Raw genomic sequence first — 26041 nt, forward strand, 5'->3', positions numbered from 1 at the left:
TTTGGACTTCTCTCGGCTACCTCATCACTGCCAACCTGAACAACCAATAGTGGGTAATAATCAAATGATTGTACCAGCCTAGGGAGCTTCCTAGTAATGTCTGTCTTTGACCCAGGCCCCAGGGAGACAGCAGACTTCCCTATGGGATGGGTCCGGTCGGCATATCGGGCCCTCTGTTCCCCTCAGAAGGGAGTCACCTATGACAATTACCCTTCTTTTTTTCTTACCAGTGGCCGTTGTAATGCGTGGGGCTAACTAGCTCCCCCTAGTCAACCCCCTCGATGGATCACTGTCTGCATCATCATTCTCCTGGCCCTCAAGTTCCAGAGCTTCATACCTATTCTGTAAGGGCACCTGGGAGGGCAAAGTAGGCTGGGAGAGGATTTGCCTGCTGCACTGAGAAGGGATCTATTTCCATCCTCCTCCTTCTCTTAGGTCCTCTCCTTCTGCCTTCGGCTTGAGGAAGAGTGGCTGGAGAGCTGCCTGGCAGAAAAGGACCTGGGGGTGTTGGTTGACAGCTGCCTGAATATGAGCAGGCAGTGTGCTCAGGTGGCCAAGAAGGCCAATGGCATCCTGGCCTGTATCAGGAATAGTGTGGCCAGCAGGACTAGGGAAGTGATCATCCCCCTGTACTCGGCACTGGCAAGGCCGCACCTCGAGTACTGTGTTCATTTTTGGGCCCCTCGCTACAAGAAGGACATTGAGGTGCTGGAGCGTGTCCAGAGGAGGGCAAGGAAGCTGGTGAAGGGTCTAGGGAACAAGTCTTATGAGGAGCAGCTGAGGGAGCTGGGGTTGTTTAGCCTGGAGAAGAGGAGGCTGAGGGGAGACCTTATTGCTCTCTACAACTACCTGAAAGGAGGTTGTAGCAAGGTGGGGGTCGGTCTCTTCTCCCAAGTAACAAGAGATAGGATGAGAGGAAATGGCCTCAAGTTGCGCCAGGGGAGGTTTAGATTGGATATTAGGAAAAACTTCTTCACCGAAAGAGTAGTCAGGCATTGGAACAGGCTGCCCAGGGAAGTGGTGGAGTCCCCATCCCTGGAGGTATTTAAAAGATGGGTAGATGTGGCGCTTAGGGACATGGTTTAGCGGTGGACTTGGCAGTGATAGGTTAATAGTTGGACTTGATGATCGTAAAGGTCTTTTCCAACCTAAACAATTCTATGATTCTATGAAAGACTTCACAGCACCAGAGGCTGCATCTTTGCACCAGCTCATATGGTTTGAGCAACTTGCAGTTTCATCCTGCTCCCCCAGCACAGCCCTGGGGTGCCAGCGACCAGCATCACTTCCCCCACTGCCAAACTGCCCTTTCTTTTCCAACCCCAGCCCCTTTCCAGATCACATTTCTCCCATTTTTCAGTTCCCCCACCCGACCTTTTGATTTTTCCTTCCCTGTGGTGCACCCTGCACTTGCTAAGTGCCACCCTCACCCCAATGAGCAGCATCACTTTGCCTTCCCAGGGAGACCACGCATGTCAAAAGCTGCTGCCCGCCAGAGCCACTTTGCTACCAGTGCTTCCCAAAAGCTGCTGCCTTGGCTGGGAAAAAATCACTTCAGATCCAGAGTGTTTTCCTGATAACAGAAACCTCAGCAAACAAGCCATCCCCCAGCCAAGCAGTACAGTCACTGTGGGAACAGCAAACTAGAGGAGGATATTCCCTTTCTGTGCCAAAAAACAGGTAATTGCTCCTTCCCTAGCCAGCCATGGAAATTTAGCCTAAGGGTTTTTAAAAATGAACAGTGATTGTGGGTGCCTGAGCAAAATGTCCTTTATTTCCAGGAAACACATGCTTCTTGCATTCAGGGAGTCAGCCTGAAGCCAGCCAGCCATGGAGACCCCAAACCGCCTCCAAAAAGATCTCGGTGGCCCTGATCAGTGAGAGCTGAACAGTTCAGCAGGCAAGAAAACCCCACACCACTCAACCTGCTCTGATCATCCCATCATCCCAGCTGTGTTTCATCAACTTGTTTCCCCAGCTTCATTTCATAAATCTTGCCATTGCCACTCGAAGCTATCAAGGGCGCCTGGCAAGCAGGGGTCTGGTGGCAGAAGAAAGGCTCTGTCCATCACCCCCTCTCCTGAGCCAGCACCAGGCGCCTCCCAACAACCCCTTCTTCAGAAAACACCCTTGCAAAGCACAAGCTGACCCTTTTAGGAGAAAGCTGCCCAAAAGATGGCTCAGGAAAAGGCCCAGGACACAGCAACTTTTGGAAAGGTCTGCTAGAAAGCAGATACTGCTGAGCCCTGTCTTGGCTGACTCCATCCACCCACTATGCACATCAACATCGCTCCAGCCCAGCACTGCATTTAGAAACACCTCCCCATTTGTGCTCACCTCCCATACACAGGAGACTCACCATAAAGAGCTTCAAAGGTCTCCTGTCTCTCTACAAAATCAACATGGTAGCAATGCCTACGCATCCAGAGCGGTGGCAACATGTCAAATCCCACTGCTATCGCCTCAGCTCCAGTGCTTCCCTCCCTTTCCCCTTGTTGTGCCTCTCGCAACATGACAAAGCATGGGCTCTCCAGGGCAGTTCTGTTTGTACAGCTCTTGTTTATGGATGGGACCACAGCTAAGCAAACACCTGCAAGCAAGCGAGTGCCCGCTCACTGCTCTGGAAGCAGAAACCCAGCACAGGTTGTCAAACAAGCATGCTCTGAATAACCCAGGCCCTACCCCAGCTTTCACAATAGAAATTAGTCACGGTGCAACAACAAGAGCAGTAAATCAGGCAACAGGAGATAAGTTTGCAATGGAGACCTTACTTATCCTCTCTTATGTACCAGAGACACCCCTTTCCTTTGGCTCCTGCCTTTCCAGACCCATTAGAGGCACAGGGACCCTCTGCTCCTCAGACAGAGGTGCTTTGCATTTTGCTTTAGATATCAACTGTTGCTCAAGAAGTCAGATGGCACCAACACCCAGTCCCCAAGAGCATCCCCAGGCTTTTCCAGCTAAATTTCAAGGTGGTTTTGTCCACTTACATTGGCCACAGGGGTCTGATTTTAGCAGATGATAAAACATGACCCAGAACATTTGCGATGTTTGATCATACAAACAAGGGCTCCAGAACAGCTCAAAGGCACCTTTAAATATTTGGATACTGGGGGATTTGGGGCATTGAGGAGGTACTCTTCCTCTGAAAGAGGAGGCAGGAGCCCCTGGATCAACCAAGGCTTTGGCAACATGAGGAGCATTACAAGCACAGCTGGGATAACGTGTTACTTGGGTAACTTTTGCTGACACAGATGCATCCCCTCCAGGTGATGTAAGCTGGGTTAGCAGTGGTCAGTTTTGCCAGTCTTAAGTGTATTTATTTCATGGCCTTTGCTGAGATACCATTATCTGTCACCAAAATGGACCTTTACACCAGCAAATAGCTGCAGCACAGGCCTGACCTAGGCTCACATCTGGCTGCTGAGCACAGTGGTGTTACCTTGTGAAACACTAGCAGGTTGGTACTTGTATGAGGATTTGGTTACGATTGAGTTCATTTACCATCAGTTAACTTGGCATCATTATTTTTGCAGAAGGCTAGCCTGGACGCTACCCGATGCTTTGCTGCAAGCTGCAAATGGCAGTGTTTTACCCAAGGATGGAGGAGCAGAAAGGAGATCCAATATACAGTAGATTGAAGCTACGCATAGCTTTAAGTCTTTTTAAAGACAAAAAGGAAGAGGAGCAGCAATACGATACCTGACAGCGTAACAGCAGCAGATAAAAACAGAGGTGCTGCAGGGGGGTACCTCACAAGCCCCACCATGGTAGCTGGGCTGGGAAGGAAAGGACAGGACAGGGGGGATTACGGCACTGCTCAGCAGCAAAAGCAGAGACAGTCTCTGTAAATATTGCCAGGCAGGGAATAAGCCAGCAAGAGGCTGCATCCCGTGACAGCCCCAGGGAAGGGGGAGCAGGGCCTTCCTGTCTGCCTGGTGCAGCAGCAGGGCTGGAGAAGCTCTGCTCCTCTGTGAGCTAACGCGGGCTTCGGCACATACCTCTGCCCTAGGGAAAAGCACAGATATACACAGCAAGGAGAGCACCCCGGCCCAAAACCATTTACATCTGCAACATACAGCGAGGGCAGGACAGGCCGTGGAAGGAACAGGCAGAGCTCTGGCACAAGCAACCAGTGTGGCAACTCAAGTATTGTCCAACAGTTGTGTTGGCAAATTTACAGGATGCCAATGTCAAACTGCATATTCAGAGTGAAGGCAGATAGGCACAAAAAGCAGGAACAATCTGACTACCGAGGAAAATTACAGCCATCACTGAAGGCAGATTGGGCAATTCCAACATCTAGAGGACAATAAAACAGAACAAAGAGAAGCCTAAAAATTAATCCTTAATTGCTTTTGAAACCTGTTGAAATCATTGCCTGCATCTCATTTGCTAATGGAGCTGTCAGCAGCTGCTTAGGCTGCAGGGGTCATGGTAGCAACAGAAAGTGCTGCTTTGTTCTCAGGTTTGATATGTTTTACCCACTAAGTGCTTTCAATGTTTTCAGTTTAGGTGTACTCAAAAAGCTCTTGCAAGCAGTAGATGGGGGAAAAGGATTTCACCTACAGCCTCCCTCAGCCACCAGCACAGGGAAGAGAGAAAAATGTTTCTTGCGATTTTAATATAGCAGATATATCCCAAAACCAGGGATGCTGCACACATGTATCTATCCTGTAGGACACACTGTGCCTCCAAAACAGTGGATCAATGGGTACCAGGTAGACAGCATCAGCCCAGTGCCACACCTCTGCCACAGCCCGCTTTCAAATACTTCAGAGAAAACATTTGAGAAATAAGTTGTGAATCTCCTCCACAAAGCCTCAGACCCACTTCCAAAAGCTGGAGAGGCCAGTAGGTCTTGAAGCAACAGATTTAACATCCCATCCAAAATGCTCCTTACCAAATGACAACTGTCTACAGTTATCAAACTGCCTGAACATCCACTTGCCTTTCCAACCTTGATTTATTTTTTGTTTCTGAATATCTGCTGTCACTAAGTCTGTTTTATTTACTCTATATGTGATTCACCCACACTTTGCTGTTGGAACATGCATGCTGCCTCCATCAGAAGAGGGAATGGGACTAGTGGATTTGCTCCCTCTTATTTCTCTCTTTTCCCATCAGGAGTCCCCATGATCATTTCACACGAGAGAAATAATCCAACAGCCCTGCTCAGAGTACGGTCACCTAGAGCAGGCTGCCCAGGACCATGTCCAGTTGGGTTCTGAATATCTCCAAGGATAGAGACTCTACCACCTCCCTGGGCAACCTGTGCCAGTGTTCAACCACCCTCATGGTAAAAAAAGTTTAAGTAGAATTTCCTGCATTTCAATTTACATCTCTCATCCCATCATTGAGGACCACTGAGAAGAGACTGGCTCCATCTTCTGTACTCCCAATCAGGTATTTATACACATTGGTAAGATCCCCCCAAGCCTTCTCTTCTCCAGGCTGAACAACCTCAGCTCCTGCAGCCTCTTGTATGACAGAGGCTTCAACCCCTTTATTATCTTCCTTGCCCTTCACTGGACCTGCTCCAGTGTGTCCATGTCTCTCTTTTACTGGGGAGCCCAGCACTGGACACAGCATGCCAGATGTGTCTCACCGGGGCTGAGTAGAGGGGAATAACCTGGTCATTTTTGAATGGCTCAGTGTTTCTTTGGTTTTGCTAACCACTAGAATAACAGTAGCTGCTATGAACTCTCTATTGAACTAGGAAACTGCCTTCCAATGCATACCTCAGCCAGAATTTTCAGGCCTTGACATTTTCATGTGAACACAGCTTTGTTTCCTACAACGAACAGGAACGCTTTATCCCATCTTTATATTTTCTTCAAAATAAAAAGGCATTTGTATTCTTGAAAACAATAACAGATCCCATCACTTTTCTGAACAAGGCATATAAATAGAGTAAAACAAAGTTCTGGGATTTAAAAAGCTGAAAGCCTTTCCTAGGATTGATTTATAAAAAGGAAAGGTCCCAGAGTGAACAAACTCTGCTTCAGGACAGGTCCCTCTGACACCTCTCAGTGGCCTCAGATTGTCTCTTTCTCTGTACGAGCTTCCACACTTTTGACCAGGCCTTCTCCCAAAACCTCAAAGTCCTCCAGAATTGCCTCCACATCGGGAACACAGACCAGCTTGTTGTTCAGAGTTGTCACCATCCTTCCTTTCATGCTGGAGACCTGCAGGACACACACAAATATCGCGTAAATGGGAGCACCTGCTCAGAGCTGCTTTGCAAACTCTGCAAGCCCCACATAGAAGTAAATTGTTCTCCTGCCTCATCACATCCAACCCCTGCCACACCACTACACCCAATTTTCTAAGCTTCACTTCTCAACACCATCATTGCTCATTATTAGAGCTAATAAACTGCAAGAGTGGCCCTTCCAGCCCCTTTCACGGTTTACCCTGGAGCCACAGTCCAAAGACTGCAAGGAAGGAAGAGAAGCAATAGACAGGGGCATGGTGGAGATGGGAAAAGAGCGTGCAGGGGCATGGTGGAGCTTGTGTAAGAGCAGACAGGGCATGCAAAAGGGACCATACCATGATCTTGAGTAAGAGCTGCCTGGGCTCTGCTCTGCTCTGTTATTGGGTGTCAAGACCTTGAGTGGGAAGAGATCCTTGGCTCCACCAGTAAAAAAAAAACCTCATGTTTAATCAAGCCATACTCGGCTCAGATGCAAGCATCTCCTCCTCTCATTTCACCACTGTGAATAACTGGGTTTCACAACTGCAGCTAGGCTGAATAGCCAATGCCCTCTGGCCGTGAAGAGAGGGGAGATAAATCACCCAGAGACTGACAGCAGAAGAGCCTGGGCTTTCAACTCTGAGCCATGAGTCACTGGTTTCTTTGCGCCTTTCCTTCATAGAAAGCAGCATGAATCACTCCAGTGTACCTCACACCTAGCTTAACCACCCTGTAGAGTTTGCCAACCCACACAATGTAGCTGGAAGATATCTCCATACATCGATAGGACTTGGGCACTATGAACCTAGGCTTGCCACCTCAGCTTCTTGCAGGTTGGGTATTTCTGGGTAAGACACCCAAAGCCACAAGAATGAGACAGCCTGCTGCACACACCAAATGTCTGGCAAAAGAGGCATCGCCCACCTCCCAGAGGGGACCAGAGAAGAGTACCTGGGACACAGAGCTCTGTTCTGACCCGTAGTCATGGTGCTGGGGCTTGTCCAGGGACACATGTTCCTTTCTCAGCTCTGCTGATGACTGGGGGAACTCTGGCCACAGCCCTGTCTTGGTTTTACCCTTTCTAAGAAGGGACAGAAGTATGAGCTCCATTTCTCAAAGGGCTTTGGGGCTGATGAGAGTTAGACAAAGCAATTACAATACAGAAAAAAAAAGCCCTCCAAGCTTTCAGGGCATAAAGGTAACATGAACCTTAAAGTAGAGTCAAGAACTCACCTTAAAAGGCTGAGGCTGAAAGCTCAAAGGTTTCCACAAAACTGCAACCACTTCCCCACCACGCTTGTCGTAGAACAACAACACGAGATCACTGAAGGTGTCCTGGGTAGAAAACAAACAGAGGTTGTGCCAGACATCCCAGAGCCAGAGCCCATCCCTGATTCAGTCTCCTTACACAGGGCCACACAGTAGCTCCACACCAGCCAGGACCAAAACAGCAACTCTTCCAGTGGATTCCCAACAAGGAAAGCAACTGGCAGCCCATAGACAAGTCCTAGGTGCCTCCTGCTGCCTTATTTCCCCCAGCCTCAATGGATACAGTGCGCTGCCTCCAAGTTTTGCATGCAGACCTCATCGCTGACTACCTCTTGCTGTCCCAGAGAGTAGAAACATGATCCACCACCTCCCACAGGCCTGCAAGAGCACCAAGAAATCAGCATCCAGCTTTAGGACATTGGACCCCTTAGGTGACAACCCACTGAGTGTTTCTCACCATGATCCCCCATCAGCTGGATCTGGCACTACCAAGCTGTCCTATCCCAGTGTCCAACAGCCATGTCCAAGATTTCACAGTGCATCAGATAGCAAGAGGCGGGCCCTGCCCAGCAGGCAATCCTGCCACAATACATTTCACTACATGGCAGCAAAGACCAACCCCAGTCAAGGATCTTGCACTGGAGGCCAGCATCTTGAGCTCTGCAATCTGTGCAACAAAGGTATATCAAAGCTCTTTCTTCCGCCAGGACAAACCCCATGTGTGCTGTCAGCACAGCGTCCCAAAAGGAAACATAACAGCAGAAATTTTAAGTAACACAAAGTCCTGTGAGGTGCAAAGAGATAGAATGCTCAATGGAGGCACTGCGGGAATCTGCTCTCCTTGTCCCTGTGTTTCAGCAGCTGTGTCAATGAGTAGCTCCTTTGGTAGTACTGGGCAGGAGAGCTCAAAAACAGACCTTGCATAAAGAGATAACTGAAGTCCACAGTCTGGCTTCCCCCAAGCTCACGCAAGCTGAATTCCCAGCACTGCAAGAAGGCAGGGGATGAGCATTGCAGCAGAAGTAAACAACGCTGTGTGCAAGCAACTTTTCAAACCCAAAAGTCTGGCCCTACAGCTCAGCACCCAACACACTGGTACCTGGAGATATGCATCCCGAGCGCAGCTGACCAAGACATCCAAGAAGCTGCTCCCTGACACTTACTCATCTTGGTGGAGATTAACATCAGGCAACGGCACATGTTTACCAGGCAGAGCAAACAGCCCCCAGCATCGGTACAGGAGAAGTTTCTGCACATGGCCTCACCAGCTTTGGAGCAACCTACTGCAAGAAATACAGACCCTCTGCTCCCTCTTCATCCTTCTCCTCCATCCCCTTAGTTTCCCCAGCTGCAACTCAGCCATGCTCTTACAAAGAGAGCTCTCTGCTGGCATCATTGTATCATGAGGTTTTCATGAGGATGTGCATTAAAAAAAAAAAAAAAAAAAATCAACATCAAAGGCAAGCTCGGAAGGAGTCTTGTATAGACATACCAGGATCGCAGTAGGAGGGAAAAACCATGAATTGGATTAATATTACCAGTGATCACAAAGGGTGGGGTGGAATTTTAAGAGTAAAGACCTGATAAGCAGGGAGGGGTGGTGTTGTCTGCAACCTTCAGAGCCAGAGTTCGGACTTGAAGTATCACAAAAAGAGGGCAACACAATTAGGCCATCAAGCTGGGAAGATCCTGAGACCTGCCAGCTCATCCCACTTCATGGGATCTTCACAAGGGCAAGGCTGGTCAAGGCATTATCTCATCAAACTGGCTAGAAAAAACACTGTCTAAAAATACATTGAGAAAGAGGCAACCCGCCCTGGCATTTCTCAGCTGAGAGCGATGGGTTACGCTCAGAGCCCAGTCAACAGGGAATACTCCTCATTTTGCTGAAAGGCAAACAGCAGGAGGGAGGGAAAGCTCAAGGGCAAGAAAGCTCAGGGCACACTGACTGCCAACATACAGCTTTCCGAACCAGAGGGGAACAGAGCATGTGAGAACCTGAAAAAGCTCTGCTACTCTACAGGGCGAGGTCTCGAGTGCAATGTGATGCTCCCTATGAGAAAGGTATTTTTTTTTTTTACAGGCGTGTCTTGCTAGACAGGAGCCAGGAGCATTTGCAGGAAAGGAGCCCTCCCAGATTCAGCTCATTTCCCAGTAAAACCACTGTTCAGCCTGATACCCAGCACCTTTTATCCAGACAGCAGAGAGCAGAGGACAGATGTTAAAAAGGACGGCATCCAGTTCAAAATCCCAGCAAAGGGCAAGCTTCTGCACTTGCGCTGCTCCCAGCGTCGTCCACATGACAGTGCTTGGGCTGGCTCCATTGAGCTGCAGAGATGCACATTCAACTCTTGGGAAACCGCAGCATTAAAAGGGTCTGGTGTATTAGTCGCTGCACTTCTGTTTGTACAGAAGCTTGGGGAGTAAAAGGAAACAGAGTTCACCTCCCTTTCCACATCCCATGACTCCATGACGAGTGCCACTGGGCTTGCCTGAGCCTGCAAACACCTTCCTCAAGGGAAAGTTTAAGAGAAAAAGGAGAAAAGGCAGGGAGCACATTTGAACCCCTAACTCCCTTCTCGAGCTGCTGTTATCTTTGGTTGCAATTCAGCTTTAAAGGCCCAGGGAAAGCTCTCCCCTCTCAGGAGGATCCCTGCCATCAGCAAAACCTACAGCTGGTTCCCATCTCGCAGAGGCACAGGGGACCTGCAAGCTCGGGGCTGTGATTTGGAGGAGCCTAATAGTCCAGAGAAGGGGTACATAGCACCTGGAAGAAGATTACCTCAAGGTCTGTAAGGAGCCATCTCGGTTGTTTGAATGAAAGGATGGACAAAGGTGGTGAGTAAAACAATACCCTGATCTAAAGTGGGATTACTGGATTAAGCAGCTCAGGCTGAAGCGTGAATTTTGCAATGAGGTAAGTGCTCATTACTAGTTAAGCAACTACATTGTTGTTTAGGGGTTTAGGTTTTTTTGGCCTAACCATTTATACACCCATTTTTTCACTGCTCCTACTTATACCCAGAGATTGGGCTCATTGCATCACAGCTGCTGGAAAATGAGGAGCCATTTGGGAAGGTCTCTGCACCCAAAATGCGCCTAGCAGCTCTTCCTGGTACGATGGCAGTTCAAGTGGCAAATGCATCAATCAACATTTGCTCAGTGCTTAGAACATTTTAAGTGTTCTCAGCAAGGGATCTACCAGTATAAAAATCCTATTAAAACTATTTACTTCCAACAAACAACTACGTTTGTGGTTCCAGACTCCCAGGGTTGGAGCAAGAGGGAGGTGGAGAGAGGGCTGCTCCCATCTCCAGTGCAGCTCCAAACAACGCCAGCCAAGCTCCCACTGTGCCTCTTCCCCTGTGACACAACACGTGCATGAAGCCAGACAGCTGGGATGTTGAGGCTCCTGCTAGCAGGGTATTTTAGGAGACAGGAAAGCATTCTAGGCATCAGGCTGTTACTCCTGCTACTTTGGGGAAGGAAACTGGACCCCAAGTGCAGGGCAGAGTAACCTTTTGGCTCCACACAGAGCAAAAACACTCCCTTTAACTTCATTTCACTCACTCTGGGCCGCATCCTGTCCACCTGCCAGGGGCCAGCAAGCAATTGGCCCTGCAGGGTTATTTACCAACATGCTACTCCAATTCATCTTTCAGCAGCCAACCTCTCACCCTTCCCTCAGGAGTCCTCTCCATAAGGGAGGCTGCAGCCGCCAGCACCACCATAACATCCCTCCCAGTGAACCCAGGAGCCACAACGCAGCCCTTGCCCCTGCTTCTCCTGGCTATCCCCTGCAGGATGAGGGGCCCCACCAGTCCTCAAGAAGGCACAAGACACCCTGTGGTTGTGCCACCAGCACCCAGAGGCCATGAAGATGCTTGCTCCCATCCTTACCTCCTTCACCTCTCGCTCTGCAGCACACTGGGCAGGGGAAGCCACAGCCCCGCAGCACGGAGCATCTCCATCTCCTCTGGCCAGCCACTCCCAACAGGGCTTAGGACAGCATTTTGGCAGCACAGGGGCCTCACGATCACTGCTGTGCACCCTCCCAGCACCTCCTGCCCTAGCAGCATCCCATCCCTCCTCCATTCCAGGTAAGGGAAAAAAAGCACTAAATCCCCATTGGGCCAGCCCAGGCTCCTCATCCTCACCTGGGCAGCATGAAGGGGGCCGGGTGGAGGAAGAGAAACACCACGAGGAGGTCCACACACTCCTCAGAGATGTTGTCGCTCAGGAGCTGGGCACTGACCCAGCACTTGGCCAGCCGGCAGGTGCTGCCAAAGACAGGGTGCTGCTGCTGGAGCCTGCAAGGAGGGAGACAAGCTACTGCTCAACCCACACACCCCAGGACCCAAAAATGCCCTTTTGGCATTCGGCAGGAGAGAAGAGAGGGGCAAATGTCTGCCAGGAACATGTGCGCAGCATCACGAGCACAGGGCACTCTCTATGGGTGTTGAGATTTTGGGGGAACGAAGGGGAAAATGCTGCTGCATGCTCCTCTCTAACCATGCAGCTCTTTGGTACTTGTCTCCCCATACCAATGACCTCAGATGTGACAACAGGGACAACCGGTGCCGCCTCCACCCACATTCGTCCCTCCATCTTCCCACAGAGCCTCTCATGAGGTGGGCAGAAGTGCCACTTCCCACAGTAAGCTCCTCTCCCCATCATCACCCTCCAACATCCAAGGGCACCTCCACACCGGCTTCCAGTCATGTCCTGTGTCCTGGCCCCTCCAGACACCCCCCACCTCACCTACCCATGCAGGGAGCTGGTTAGATAGGGCAGATACGACATCTCCAGCTGCCAAGACTCCTCTATGTCCTGGTACTTCAGCATCCCTTTGGGGTGACCACTTCCTTCAAGATCAGGGGCTCCCGGTGGTAGGCTACTTGGAGGTGGAAAACATAGCCATCCTGAGATGGGAACAGAAGGTGAAGTCAGGCTTGGTGGTAACATAAGCAGGCTGGTGTGCTACACTGCACCTCAGGGACACAACAGCAGCATCCTGGCATCAGCGCAGTCTCACTATGCTCTTTCCTAGGCCCGCCATCCAAATCCTGGTTTTGTCCAGTGCAACCACTGCCACAGCCCCTGCCTGCCTCCTTGGTAACAAGTCAGGTCTGGAAAAGGTCCCAGTCACCCCCCTACCTTGTACACATCAATGTGGGTGACCGCAGGTCTGCAAACCAGCTGGTGCTGGAGGAGCTCAGCCAGCTGGAGGTAGAAAACCACCTTGATGCGCTTGATGGCTTCTTTGTCCTGTGGCCACTGGTCACTGCCTCCCATGTGGCAGACGACTAGGGGCAAAGGGACAGAAGGAGGCCAGTGAGCCCCACACAGAAGTGAGGTGTTGGATGGGGGTGGCTGGGACTAGAGGTTACAGCAGGAGAGCAGGAGGAGCCGGGGCTCTGCTCCTGCCTGCGGCACACCAACGCAGCAGTAATGGAGCCAGCACGGTCGTGTGCCTCCACTTACCCCACCAAATCATCTCCCACTCACATCTCTCCCCACTTATTCTTCAAAAGGGCTATGTAGGCCAGGCAGGGCTTCTCCTCTGAGGTAAGCAGCAAGTGCTTGGTCCTGATTCAGGTATGGAAGGAATAAATTGGCTTCATGGGAATGGGAGGGAAGACCTGGGAGAGAACAGCTGCCCAGGGACTGAGAAGAGGGAGCAGAAACCCCAGGGCACCGCACACCCCCTCACCCCAAACCTCTTGCTCCAGCAAAGCCCCCCAGCACGAAGGGCTTGGCCAACTTGTGCACAGCCAGCCCCAGGGATGGGACAGCAAAGAAGAGGCACTGCATCATGCCGAGGGCTCTCAGGAGCCACAAAAGCAGAGAGAGATTAATTCTCTCTGTCCCCTCTCAGCCCAGGGCCTCCCCCCAGCTCCTTGCAGACCCCCACGCATGGACTGTGCCCCGTGACACTCACATCTGTGTACCGGAGGGCTGGATGGATGCCCTGCACAGCCATCACCGGCAGCAGCAGCCCCTTCAGGTTCCACAGCTTGCAGCTCAGGACATCGTAGGAGCAGACAACACTGACCACGGCCTCCTCGCCCACCCCCAACATCTGCAGACACACAGGGAGCCTCTCTGTTTGCCTCTCTCACTCCTGCACAGACGCCCACCTTGCCTCCCTCTCAGGTTGGTATCGTAGCCAAGCTCTAAGGAGCCAGGACTGCCACCCCAGGGAGCAGCTTCTGGCAAGAGCACTCAGCAAAACAAGGAGGTAAGAGAGAGAGGGAAGCCAAGGGCAAGACTGTCTGTGGCTCCCCAGCAGCCACGGGCATCTTAGAGGCTGCGTTTCAAGCAGCAAGTGAAATTATTTCCTGTGCAAGACACAAAGACAGCACCAAGAGCTGTACTGCCAGCATTCTCCCTAGGAAAGGAGAAGCTAAGAGTGATTTGGGGGTAAAGAGATCCCACACTGGCAAGGTGAGAGCTCTGCTACTGCCTCCCCGCCAGTTACCACTATGCCAACAGAGGCGGCAGTTAACAGAAAACTGCTCCAACTACATCCTTAGCCAAGGCAGAGCTGTGAAGCACAGCAAAAGCAAAGACAGAAAATATCCAGAGCATTGCAGGAGCCCTGGGGAGGGCAGATGAGAAGCACCGAAAGGAGAACTGCCGCTGCCCTTGAAGCTTCCGCCTCTCCAAAGCACAGCAGAGGAGCCTGAATGAGGAGAAGGAGACATCACCAACACCAAACCACTCAGCTCAGACGCAGCTGAGTCGAGCCACACACATCCAGTCAGCCTGGGCTTTCCGGCAGAGCAGCAGCACCCTCTGCGGGGTGCGCCAAACCCCCGTCCTGCCTGTCTCTAGAGCTGGCTGCGCCATCCATCTTCCCTCATCCCCCATGTCCCTCGGCCACCAGAGACTCCCTGGGCTGCCTGCAAACAAGCAGCTGGAGGAGCAGAGACAGATACCCCTACCCGCTGCCCCATGCACAAGAGCAAGTTTCTCCTTCATTTGTCAAGGACTGGCAACAATCGACTCCTAAATGCCCCTCCAGCTCCAGGAAAGCACATCCCCTCTCAGTGTGGGGTTTATCCACCCTGCTCACCCCAGGCTAGCTTGCAGGGACACGGCGCACACAGATTTTGCTGCCACACTGCACAGCAGGCTGTACAAACTAGCATCTCATCCCAAATCTGACATGCAGCTCTGCCCAGACCATAGCTGGTCCTGGCACAGGAGACTTTCAGTCAGATTTGGTCCCCTTTGCTCTTAAAAAGGGGAAAGGAAACAACTTCCTCCTTCATCCAACCAGGTAAAAAAGCTGGTTTTACCAAAAGCCAGCAAAGTGGTGCCAAAGTGCTCATGGCTCATCTCCAGGCTTTAATTTCACAAGCTGGAGAGCAGAAGTAGGGAGGGGGACATCTCCCAGCCTCCAAGATGCATCTTTTTCTTTGTTTCAGATGCACATTCAGCTGCAACACTAGGGAGGGCTCAGTGGGCATGATCTAGCACTTTGCAGCATGACAGGAAAGATCCTTTTGGGTTTCCCAGGTGGGCCTATGGGATGAAAGCACAGGAGTGTCTAGCCTATGTCCTGAAGGACACAGGACCTGAAAGGTACAGCCAGAGGAGCACAGTGGGACAGTGATATATCCTCAGACAATGTGGACATAGTGGACACAAGCAGAAAGAGGAGGCCAGTGGGATGCTTGCAGGAGAAAATGGGATGTAGGGGCTACCAGAGCAAGAGGACTTCAGCAGCTATGCCTTGGTTGGCACGAAAGGCTCAGCAGATCCAAGGAGAACACCACGCTGCCCATCCAAGCGCCCACAGGCAGGCATTTTCCTTACCCTCGCTTCCTTCTCTTGGGAACCACCTAGCTGCCTCGGGGCTACAAAGCTAAAATGACCTCCTCTTAGCCCTTCCCGTACCTCCCTTCCCTGATAAACCCACAGCCCCACTGGAGGAACAACTGTACCTCTTGCCCAGTCTCAGACTGGAGTCCCAGACTACAGCAGGGATCCAGTGGAGCAGATGGAGGATTTGGGAATGTCTGTGTGGCTACGTGGAAGACGACAACAGAGCATCAGAGCTATGACACATCAACACATCCATCCTGACACTGCATGCTGTGCCCACAGGCAAGGGTCAGTCCAAGACCAAGGAACCCCTCCATACAGGAAGATCATGGTGAGGATACCAATCTCTGTGCGTTCCTCCCATGCCCAAGTTATCCACCCAAAGCGGCACAACTCATTCAGCTTCACAGGATTCAAAGCCAAAGCTGCCAATGTGCAGCCTTTCCTCACAAGACCCCTCCTTGAGTCAGGATAAAGAGGTCCAGGCAACCCCTTTGTTCTGTGCAAGAAGGTCTCATTTTTTGGCAGAAGGTCTAAACTGCTACAGGGAGGCTTTCCAATGCTGTAGGGAGACTCAACCTTGTGAACCACTACAGGATCTCAGAGGATTTCATTAAACATCCTACAAGGTCCAGACAGCTTCTCTTCCATCTCTGCCAACAATGAGTGTCCCAACATCCCATCTGCATGTAAGGGCAGGACCATGCTGCCTCCTTGCCCTTAGCATTGCCATCAGCAGAAGCTATAGCACCGTGTGCTTGCCCTCCCCACTTTCTCTTGGGAAGCAGCTTGCAGCATCAGGACCACAACTGAAATGACTTCCAGATTTCACAAAGCCAAAATGACCCACAACATCCCCCAAAGCACAAAGCTGACAATGGGGTTACCAGGGATGTGGCACAAGCCAGGAGAGCGGCAGTGACCCCACACAGCTGCAGGTCTCCCAGCTTTGGCTGCTGCTCGGTATGACTTATAGCTTCAGCAGGTGCCTGACGATCTGCTCAGGAATGAGGCATTTCTGGCAAATGGTGTCGGCCTCCCACACCACCGCCTCACAGATGCTGCCATCCTGGAACCGCCACAGCTCCGATTTCTCCCCCCAGAGGGTCCGAAAGTCCAGCGCCTGCAGGGGGATGTTGGCCAAGCCAGGCCAGGGACACAGGTCACCACTGGGGCCAGCCAAACCATTCCCATGACCGCCAGCCAGCCCCGCAGCCATCTATAACCACAGCACAACACCAGCTCTGCTCCACCCCACTCAGCACAAGCAGGGCTCCCCTCACCTCAGGGTGATCAGCCTGTAGTCCCTTCTCCAGCGTGCTGGCAGCAAACTTGGGACAAACATGTGCTCTCGCAGCCCAGAAAGCCAACCGTACCCTGGGCTGCATCAAAAGAAGCATGGCCAGCAGGTCGAGGGAGGTGATTCTGCCCCTCTACTCTGCTCTGGTGAGACCCCACCTGGAGTACTACGTCCAGCTCTGGGGTCCTCAGCACAGGAAGGACATGGACCTGTTGGAGCGGGTCCAGAGGAGGGCCACAAAAATGATCAGAGGGATGGAACACCTCTCCTATGAGGAAAGGCTGAGAGAGCTGGGGTTGTTCAGCCTGGAGAAGAGAAGGCTCTGGGGAGACCTTATTGCAGCCTTTCAGTACTTAAAGGGGGCCTATAAGAAAGATGGGGATAGTCTTTTTAGCAAGGTCTGCGGCGACAAGACAAGGGGCAATGGTTTTAAACTAAAGGAGGGTAGATTTAGACTAAACACAAGGAAAAAAATTTTCACGATGAGGGTGGTAAAACACTGGAACGGGTTGCCCAGAGAGGTGGTAGATGCCCCATCCTTGGAAACATTCAAGGCCAGGCTGGATGGGGCTCTGAGCAACCTGATCTAGTTGTAGATGTCCCTGCCAATTGCAGGGGGGATGGACTAGATGACCTTCAGAGGTCCCTTCCATCCCAAAGCATTCTATGATTCTATGAAACAGAAGCCCAAACCTCAGGGGCCCAACATCCTTGTGTTTTGGGGGCTCAGTGTCAATCAGCCACTGCAGGAAAATGGGGAACATGAAGCACAAGGAGAAATGAGGTTGCTGGAGCAGCAGCTGCTGGGATATCAGGCTGCTAGATGAACCTCCTGCTACATGCTCTTGGGTGCCTGGACAAGCATGGACAGGGAAAGCCTCATTTAATAGGTCTCCCTGATGAGAAAACTGGTTCTTTTCACCCTGCCCCATTGCTGGGCCAGGAATTCTACCTAGACCAAGCCTCCCAGCTGCACCCCACACCCCAGTGCAGTGCCTCAGGTCCTGTATTCCCCAGAAAGGGGACAGGCCTGTCTCGTCCCCCAGAGAGCAAAGATCCCCTCCCCGTGCCCAGCAGTGCCACAAGGGACACACGAGACCCTGTGTGCTGCGAAGGATGCAGTGTCATTGCCAAGCTGCATTACCTCAGGGATCTGGGGCAAGGAGCGAGTCATGAGCAGCGCTCTCCTGGCCAGCCCACAGGCCAGCAGCAAGACAACGAAGGGAAGGGCTGTGGCCACATAGTTCCCACCCCGATCCATCAGCTCATTCAGCAGCTGCATCTTCTTGCAGGCACCCTGCAGCTTGGAGACATGCTTCAGGCTACAGGAGAAGGAGAGAAGCTGGTCACCCACCCCTGCTACCAAATCCTTTCTGAGAGAGATATGCTAGAGGATGGATAAAGTGGGGAGCTGAGGGTCCTGGCCCAGGATGGGGGCTACAAGAAGAAACACTGCACTTCGGCATCTCAGGATGCACCACAGGAGATGCTGGTCCTTGGGACAGTCATCATTCCCAAAGGCCAAAGCACTGCCCTCCTCCTCCTGGGAGGCTATCTAGACAGTAAAAGCAAAATGGCCAAATGCAAGAGGCACCAGTGTCTATCTCAAAACTAGCAGGGCCACCTCCTACCAGGAAGGTTCACATCCACCCCAGTCCAAAGCCAGAAGCAGCCCATTCTTCTCTGAACAGGCTCCTCAGCATTACCCTGGCAGCACAGAGACTCACTGGAAGACATGGTCAAAGGCTCTGAGCACAGGCTTTGCAGTCATGAGCAGCACCTGAAAGCCATCCACCATCCGATCATCCAAAATTTCCATGGAGCGCTTGGCTTTGAACTGGACCTGAGCAAGAAGACAGAGCAAGAGCATGAATGGGAGGGGAGAAAGAAAGCAAATCCCTCCAGCAGTGGTCACCAATGCTCCCCCATCAACCACGGCCACCCCAGCTCCATAGTCACCAGCAGACCCTGATCTCAGACAGCCTCTGTCCTCAGTGTGAAGCCAAGTCATCGACAGCTGTCACTGCTGGCCAGACAGTCCCTCTTTGATATCCCTGCCATCAAGGTGTTTTTTTTCTGCTCCAAAACAGTTATTTCTGCTAAACAGCTGCTTGGCTTCACCCAAAGGTGCCCACAAAGAGGAAAACAACTTTCCTCCATCATTCAAGCAAAACAGGTAAGCCAGCACTACATCCAAGTCTTAAAATTCACTTCCAAGCTTCAGAACTGGAGATGGATATTAAAAGCTTAAAAAGCAACACTGAACCCCCTCCCCATGTCCAACATCCTCCTCCAAGACATCTAACCACCCTCTGCCTGCCTCAGCTTGCTCCTAAGACAGCATCTCAAGATGCCATCACAACCTGCCTGGTACCTGGTGGTATTTGCTGGCAGTCATATCAGCACAGAGGGATCCACAAAGACCACTTCAAACACCTGGTGGAAGTCATCCAGGACAGGCTGGAAGAGCAAGCACAGTTCTTAGTGCCATGGTGCAGCACAGACACCAACACACCACCACCTCTTTGCCGTTCGACATCCCTTTAACAGGCACATCCCTGCCCAGGCAGGGCAGCCAGACACAGGCACGAGCCCCTCCCGGAGGGCTGCTTACCAGAGAGGCATCCACATCCTTTGCTAGGCTGATCCCTGTCACGCTCAGGTCAGCGGTGGCTGTGGGCAGACAGGAAGGAACAAGTCACGCCACCATCCACATCTCCCCCACTGGTGAGGGTGGTACAGCTACATGCCAATACCATTGTGGTCTTGCAACACAGTGCTACAATGCAATGCTGGCCTCCACCACTACCCACCCCTCTGGAAGCTGCTCCATCCAGCCCTGCTCTGCTGCCTCATACCCATCTGTCCATCTCACCCACAGGGTCTCAGCATCAGAGGGAGAAAAACCACAATTCCCCCTTCTCCCCACCACATTCAGGCTTCGTACAGAGACTCTGCTGACACCAGCCTTTCCCTGGAAACTCACCCAGGAACTGCAGGGTGCTCCTCAGCACCTGGTACCCACTCATCATCCTGATGATCTTGCGTTTCATCAGCAGGTAGGCAACCAGCATGGAGACCAAGAAGCCGATGAAGCACCCCAAGCCCTGTGAAAACAGAGGGGTGAGTCAACAAGAGCTCAATGAGGCACCACGAGCCCCAGAGCCCACCCCACATGACTGCTTCTGGCCTCTGTCATCACCAGCAGGGCAGCCCCCAAGCCCCAATCCAGCCAGGAAGACATTGAGGCAAAGCCCTGTACAACAAGCAGAGATATGGATCCCCTTGCAGGAAGGCAACACCTCAAAGTTCTTTGGGAAATGGGATGAATTCCCCCCAAAACAAACCAAACCCCAAAACCCACTACATCATTCCAGGGATCTCAAAGAAGCACGATTGTCTGGTACACACAGACTCATTGCAACCCACAGGGTAGGATGGGGCTCCTTGAAACCCAACACAGCTCAAATCAGAGTCACAAGCCCACCACACCACCCACCAGGACCAAACCACTGTCCTTCCACCCAGGAAGGGAGAGCAGGCCAAAGGCAGGTTAGTCAGGTGAGCAGAGCCTGCGCTGTCCCCTGGCACAGGACGTACTTTGCTGAGCTGCCGCTGGTTCAGCCAAACTTTGAGAAGGGCCAGGCCATCCTTCACACCCGGGAAGTCAATAGCTGTGCTAGACAAGAAGTGCAGGTGGGACAGAAGCACCGTGTTGCAGAGGATGGAGTTGTTGTAGTGCGGGGTCGGGGGCTCGTTGGCTCCTGTGTGGGGAGACAGCAGCACATTGGACCCAACCACAAACCTCCTGTTCACAGAAAAGGGCTGCAGCAAACCCACCTCCAGGCACTGCATGCAGTCTCTGGCTGAACCAAGCAGCCTCATGTTCCCCTAGCCCCAAGCCCTACCTTCTTTGGGGGTGCTCTGCTCCATGAACCAGGCTGTCTGGATGTTGTTCTTGCTGGGATAGAAGCGGCTGGGTTTGAAGAGACCCGGGACAGGACAGGCATGGAGTCAGACGGTGACCATCTTCTCATCCTTGCCCGTAAGCACCAGGGGGTAGATGTGCAGGAGGAAGAGATGTCAGAGACCCAGAGACTAACTTGAGAAAGCAGGGAGCACCCCCAGCTTGGGGAAAGGAAAAAGCTCCTTCCCAGCAAAGCTCAGCAGCAGTGGACATCATCTCAGAGCCAAGAGTGACCACATCCCAGAGCCAACAATAACCCTGATGTCACATTGCTCATGTCCGAGTCCTATCTTCATCCCCACTGGCCAGTCTGGTACCCCAGCACTCTCCTGCCTGCCCTGGCCTTGCCAGGTCACTGGCCACTGCCAGTCCCAGACCCAAACCCGCTATTGCCTGGGGTCTGCGGAAACAAGCAGCACCCAGGAGCCCATGCATCCCACGTCATCTCAGATAAGAGTCAGGCTGCGCACAGCTGCCTAGGGAAGGCAAGAGGATGGAGGGGAGCAGGGGTGGGAAGAGCAGGGAGGAAGGACAGTGCTAGACACATACATGTTTTTGTAGGGTCTGCTTTACTCCCTGAAGTACCTACAGGGTGGGCCAGCCAGCAAGGCCAAGGCTGGGGAGCCCAGCCAAGCTGCAGAGGGGGATTGGGAGGGGAAGAGACCTTGAGGATTAGGCTCTGTGTGGAGGGAGAGGACAACTGGGAGCATCGAAGCTCCAAAATTTATCACCAATTCTGACAACAGCCCCAGGCTGACCCCTCTCCAAAGGGCCTGTTACATGGTATGAGACCACCACCACCACCCTCCACCTAATGCCCACTAACCCACTCACAGTCCCCACCAGAGCAAGGCTCAAGTGCTACCTTGAGGCCTCAGGAACAGGATGGGCTTGAGATGGTTGCTGTTCATGTAGGCAAACTTCACGCTACCAAAGAGCTTCTCCTTGGAGAAGTGCTGGGCAATGTGGGCCAGGTACAGAGCACTCTTCCAGTGGCAGTGCTGGTTCAGGTTATCTTTGTCCTGGAAGATTTCCTGGGAAGAGAGGGACAGAGCAATCCCAGCTTACCTGCCTGCAGAGCCCAGTTCAGCCCAAGGCACTACACCACCCACTGCTCCCCCTGGCCCCACAGGCAGCCCTATCTCAGACATGTGGCTACAGCCCCAAGGAGCTCCAAGTTGGTCGGGAGAAAGGGGAGGGAGCTCTAGAGGGGCCTGCAAATATCATCCTCCCTGTAACACAGACTTGGGAGCTGGGGCAGAAGTGCAATGGGGTACAAAGCTGGACAGCATCTATCTCCCTGGCAATGTGGAAGAGGTTCAGCCCAAGCAGAGAGAAGGAAGATCCTCATGAGGAACTAAAATCAAAGCAGCTGAAAGCTCTGATTGAGTGAGTGGTGAGACTGCACTCCCCAGCTCCTCGTGGGAGTCACCACACTGCACGTCCAGATGCCGCAACCTCACTCAGGAATGGAGAGGGCAGGGCAGGGGCTGCGGGGGACAGGAGGTGACGGAGCTCAGCCAGGCCCCAGGCCATTTGGGAGCAGGCATGGCCAGACTCACCCGCGGCATGGTCACCACCACATCCGCGTTGATCTCCAGCTTAATGCAGGTGCCCAGCAGGTAGCTGCCCACCACCTTCAGCTTGGCTGGGGGCAGGAAACAGAACCTCCCCTTCACACTGAACGGCACCTGCAGGAATGGGACCTTCACGCCCTTGGGAAGCCAGGCCTGGTCGGTGAGCTGGGAATAGACAGGACATGCAAAACGCTCTAAGCATCACCAACAGCAGATGTGCAGAGACCAGGATCCCTCTCCTCACACAACCACAAGTGCCTGCACTCAGAGCTTAAAGATGGAGCATCCCCCTCTCCCCTCCAACGTAAAGTAAGGTGATATTTTTTTCAGTCCCTAAGGGAGATGCTCCACAAGGACCTCTGCCTGTACAGCAACAGCAGAGCCTGCTCCATACAGGGGCCTTGCCACCTCCTCCATCCCTCTGGGACATACTTCAGTTTCTGATGTCTCTGGGATGGCACTCAGCAGGCTGTTAATTTCATGGAGGAAGGCATCAATCTTCTTCATCTCCTTCAATGTCACCTCCTTCAGAAGCTCTTCAATCTGTAGGGGGAAAGGGGACCACAAAAGGTAGCTGCAACACTGGAATTGCTCCTGCCCTTTATCTTATCCTCCAGCACCATCCATGAGCCTGGTGAAGAGGGCAGCAGGTGAGCTGGGGAACAACACCCAAGCCTCTCCACAAATCCTGCCCAGAGCTAGGAGTCCAGTCAGCCCATGGGCAGAAAGACAGCATAGCTCCTGCCATCTCCTGTGAAGTGCTGGATGGAAATGAACTCCATCTCACCAGCTTCTGTGTGAGGTCCAGCCACAAAAAAAACTGGTATGATTCATGTAGGCTTTGCTCTCAGAAACGTTTTTTGTATGAGAGTATCAGCTCCAGGAAATGACCTTGCAGACCCTAGAGATTCTGCCACCAAAACCAGCAGATCTTCAGGAGATCAAAGCTGCTCCTCATAACATCAACGTTGCAACCACAAGGAGTCATATAGTCACCAGCCTGACCTCCCCCTAACACAGATAGTTTGCTCCCAGGACATAAACCAACCCTCCTGTCCAAACCATAAACTGGTCAAAGACAGGAGCTGGGTGCACTTGGTGATGTTACTTCCTCACCCCCATAAGCAATAAATCACAGCAGTGAAGGATGCAATAGTTGCGCTTCCACCATAATGCAGTTATATGCTGGAAGGGTTAAATTTTAATGGTGTAAAAGAGGCACAGAGCCTGGTGCAGGATGGTAATAAGAATTACGGTGGAAATATCAGTAATATGCTGGGTGCCTTGTGAAGCCTGTACCTTCTGTCCCTGCCCCATGTCCAGCTCCTGCAGAGGCGCGGCTGCTGCCCGGATTTACCGGGTCAGGAGGGCTCAAGGGCCTGCCAGCAGCCCAGGGTGTCTTCTTCAGGCGGTTCCCGGAAAGCTCCGGGTCGGAGATCCCGCTTCTCCCCAGCCTCCCCCCCCCCCCCCCCCCCCCCCCCCGGCTCCTATTGTCTGCGCCGGCTCGCCCCGCCTTCCCGCCCCGCCCCGCCCATAGAGCCGCCCACGGAGCCGAGCGCGGTTGAGCGGTAGAGGGGAGGGTATTTCTTCGCTTTGCGGCAGGTCGTGTTGGGAGTGGAGTGTTTTGCAGCGGTTGCTCCGCAGGGCTGTGGGGAAGGGGCTCTACTCGGGGCGGGGGTCGGTGCCCCTCGGGCCCGTCACGGGGCACGGCCCCAGGGTCGTCCCGATGAGGTGCCCCCGCCTGCCTCAGGCCCCGCAGACCCTCGGCTGGGCTTCCTCCGACCCCCTCCCTTGGCTGGGATGAAGCCCAGAGCTGCCCCCGCTGGCTGTCCAGTGCCAGACGGGCTGTAATCCAAATTCACAACTTTTAACCCCCCAAAACGCAGTTCTTGGGGCAGCCCGGCGTGGTTTCATGTTCAGGCTGGTCGTGCATGGGTGCTACAAGCCAGCTTGCCCCACAGGACGAACCTGGCTGGGGACTGGCATTACCCCACCAGGCCAGGCCTACCTGTGGTGCCTCTTGGGGACCCTGACTTAAGCAGTGCCACATTTTTCACATTGTGTTCACAAGGGACCTTAAATTAATTGGGGAGGGGGAGATGAAGTATATCTGGCTTTAACAAACATGCCAGACTTCAGTTTTCAGTCTGGTGTGACTTCGTACTCTAGACATGGGGAAAATTTGGGGCTGTTTGGGGTTAGGTGGGTAACTAGGGCATCAGCTGGGCTCAGAGCAGTTGATGCCAAAGCTGTGAGCTGCCAGCTGTAAATAAACACATAGTAAAATAAGCTGCAGTTTGCACAATACACACAATTCTGGCAAAAAGCTGAACCAGGTTTGGAAAATCATCCCTCTCCGGTTTTGAGCCTCGGGTGGCTGAGCAGTAGAGCTGTGTGTGCCTTCTGACGTGAGGATTTTTGAACAACCCTGAGTTATTCGACATTTTCGAGACACAGTGAAGACAAAGGACTGTTTCCTGCACTCAGAAAAGAGCTTTATTTACCAAAGCAGCCAGGCTGCAGGCAGCACAGCTGGGTTGATCCTGGGTAGGGCGAGCACAGAGCTGCCTGTGTGCCGTGGAGCCGGGCTCTGGTACTTCATGATTAATCAGGGTGGACATCCCCTACGTGACCTGCAGAGAGCACAAAGCAAAGCTGTGGCAGCCGGACCCGGCTTGGCCAGCTCCCACAGGGGCTGGAACAGGCATGGGGAGCGGGGCAGGGCCAGCGGCAGCCTACATGCAGATTACCAGAGCGGGAGAAATATCCCCTTTATATATGCCTTTACATATATATGTCTTTACAGAAGCAACTCCAAACCCCGGGTCCAACTGGATTTGGGTTGTCAGGGTATTTAAAAGCCCACCCCATGTGCGTCCCTGAACAGGAGGTCACAGGTTTGGGACTCAGATAATTTTAGTACTCTTTCCAGCTCTTTGACTGGCTTTTGCATAACTGTAGACAGTTTAATTCACTTCTCCGCACCCTGCCATGAAACAGGAATGTTGTGACTCAAGTGGGACCGTCCTTCTTTAGAAGGACTCTGCTCTGGGATAGCAAACCCAGCCTGGAGTGTGTCATCTCCACGCCAGGTCCAAATTCTTCTCCCTGAACCCCAGCCACCCTCAGTTCAGGTTTTTTTTCCTGCACTGTGGGAATGCTATAAGGATCTCTTCAAGAGCAAGTGTGTGAGCATGTTAAGACAGAGGGTAAAAGAACACATATCCATCCCAAAGGTAAGTGTAGGCGTTCAGAGAACTCCCCAGTGAATTGGGCTGAGCTCTGTCCCCAACACAGGACCCCTAAGCCAAATCAGCCCACTCTGCTCGTGGGCTGTGCTTGCAGGAAACATGAGCAAGTTTGGGGAAAAACAAGCAGGTTGGGTGTTGGAGGGAAAAAAAACAAGCTGGGTGTTCAGAGGATGTTTGCAGCTGATCTTCTGTTTGCCCTGCAGGTCTTTGCTGCATCTGGTTTGTGATGGAGCAGGGCAGGCTCTCACCCTTACCTCTGCTAGGGAAAGCAGAGCAATGCTGTGTCTGCTGGTGCCCGTGGCTGCCCAGCTTTCACCTGGCAGAGCTCATTTTCACATGCTGCCACTGCGCAGCATCTCTGCCTGGGAAATCCCGGTGCCAAGCTCCTGCTTGGGGCCAGGCATTGTTTCCATTCCCAAAAAAGGCTGGCATCACCCCGTGTGTCACCTGACCTGCTGCCTAGCTGGGCACGGTCGCCAGCGTCATCGCCAAGAGCCCCCGTAAACTTCATGTCCCCAATATTTAACAACTTCCATGCAAGAAAACCTGCTGAAAGTGGGGTCTCAGCCTTGTGTCAACCAGGGGACCAGGACTCCTGCAGGGGGGTGTTTGGCTCCTGCTTTCCAAGGAAAGTCTCCCGAGAGCCGA

General features: G+C 52.6%; 1 pseudogene across 1 annotated transcript; it reads right to left on the minus strand.

Moving 5' to 3' along the window:
• Nucleotides 1–6038: 6038 nt before the first annotated feature.
• On the minus strand, nt 6039–23459 carry LOC309601924 (nucleolar protein 6-like; annotated as a pseudogene). Its single transcript has 22 exons — nt 23442–23459; nt 22575–22685; nt 22128–22307; nt 21431–21599; nt 20507–20641; nt 20199–20362; nt 19585–19705; nt 19213–19271; nt 18973–19058; nt 18326–18441; nt 17743–17920; nt 17280–17341; nt 16582–16648; nt 16273–16421; nt 15418–15500; nt 13407–13547; nt 12990–13107; nt 12623–12771; nt 12231–12387; nt 11623–11775; nt 7148–7277; nt 6039–6188 (listed from the first exon to the last, which is right to left on the minus strand). The product of its transcript is annotated as a nucleolar protein 6-like (transcript).
• Nucleotides 23460–26041: the final 2582 nt, after the last annotated feature.

This window comes from Platalea leucorodia, assembly GCF_965183815.1.
Source record: "Platalea leucorodia genome assembly, chromosome: W".
NCBI classification, from domain to species: Eukaryota; Metazoa; Chordata; class Aves; order Pelecaniformes; family Threskiornithidae; genus Platalea; species Platalea leucorodia.